This window comes from Poecile atricapillus, chromosome 3 (assembly GCF_030490865.1).
Source record: "Poecile atricapillus isolate bPoeAtr1 chromosome 3, bPoeAtr1.hap1, whole genome shotgun sequence".
Taxonomy (NCBI): Eukaryota; Metazoa; Chordata; class Aves; order Passeriformes; family Paridae; genus Poecile; species Poecile atricapillus.
The window spans coordinates 64745382-64747076 of NC_081251.1; positions in this window are offsets into that span (position 1 = coordinate 64745382).

The window sequence follows — 1695 nt, forward strand, 5'->3', positions numbered from 1 at the left end:
CCATCCCTGCAGTATGTCTTCTGTGTGCTGCATACTTAACTATTGGCACAGGGATAGTTTAGATGTTTAAATTGCTCAGGCCAGCTCACGGTTTCGGTAATTGTGAAATAAAGAAGTTTAAGGGTGCACAAAGCACGGCTTCTTTTACTAGCTGTGAGTAGCTGAAAATGTGAGGCCACAGTGAGAGAAGGATGTGCTTCTGGTTTAGTAAGCTGTTACCATCAGTCCTGCTTTTAGTAATTGCCAGCAGTGGTATTAAGAGTCTGAGAGTTGGACACAGTCCAGCAGCTTGCAGTGTGAGGATTTCTTGGGATGGGAATGGAAATGCCTTTCCAGCTGCCGCTAGTTAGCCTTGCTTTTGCAGTTCTCTAATACCAAATATCTGAACAATGTAGGTGGGAACCTGTCAGGTAGTATTTATCTATACATTTTCAATTAATTGAGTTAGTTAAATTGATTAATATTCTTGAGATGAAGTAGTTTGCTTGAGCTTCTGAATGTTTGTACATAGCACCTTGATCCAGAATATGAAAGTGCCTAGCATTTATACATTGAAAATAGTACTCATGCCTTTTACAGGCCTATCAGCTATCCAGTATCACATATCCAGTAACACATCAGGTTTTGCCACTTAAACATTTTCAGTTGATTCTTATCCTTGTCCTGGCTGCTTAGCACTACTCCCTTCCTCTCACGTGAAGATGATTTAGATGATGATGTAAGACTCCAAAAATTATATCCTGTGAAAGAGAACTTCACAAAACTCTGGCCTCATACCTGCCAACATTCTAAGAACTTCTTTAGTTCTTCTTCTTGAGTGGGCATTGTAATTTTTATTTTTAGCTATGCAGTTAGCAATGAAGTATTGTGGCAGTACTGTGTGCTGGCACAGAAACATCAAATCTGCTTTTGTGTGGTTTTCCACACAAAAGTCAATAATGTAGTTTAAAAAAAGTAAAAAATATCAAATCCACTGACATCTGTGGAAACAATACAGCATGTAGAGTCCCAGTTGCCTGGAACAGACTCATATATTTTTATGTAATCCTTCACTAAAAGATTGCAGAGAAAGAAACATGAGAAGACCTGTTTTTCTCAGGGTGAGGAAAAAGAAGTTGCTCTGAAGTGGTTCCATGTAAACAGTTGAGTATTAATAAGTAAGACATCTACTTAGTTCAAATTAATATTTTCAGCACACCTTAAAAAAACCAAAATCCCGAAAAGCAAAAACACAACCAAAATGACAATCCAAAGACAAAGCACCTTCTATCTCAGGAAAAGATGACCTGTGCAGATTCCGCGAGGGTGATATTTTTTATAGTTCAGTCCTTTATGAATAACTATTGTTTATTAATAGTCTTTCTATATTCTCTAAATGGATGCAATAATTGGGCTGAAATCTGTAATGAAATTCCTGTAAATAAGTACATTTTTCTATATATGTAAATAAAAAAATTATGAAGAAAAACGAGTGCCCTTGTCTCTTTATGACTGTTAGCTTTTGTTCTGAAGACTGAATGTGCTTTTGAAGCTCTCAGAGCTTCATGTTACTTAGGTGGTGTATGCTTGAGCATTGCTGAGAGTAAGAGCACTGTTTGGGGGAGGTGTGTGTGGCCCATCTGCATGTGTGGGCTGTATGCAGCCAGTTCCTGGATCCTACTGACCCTCTTCATCTTTGGTTTGCAACTTCTTTTC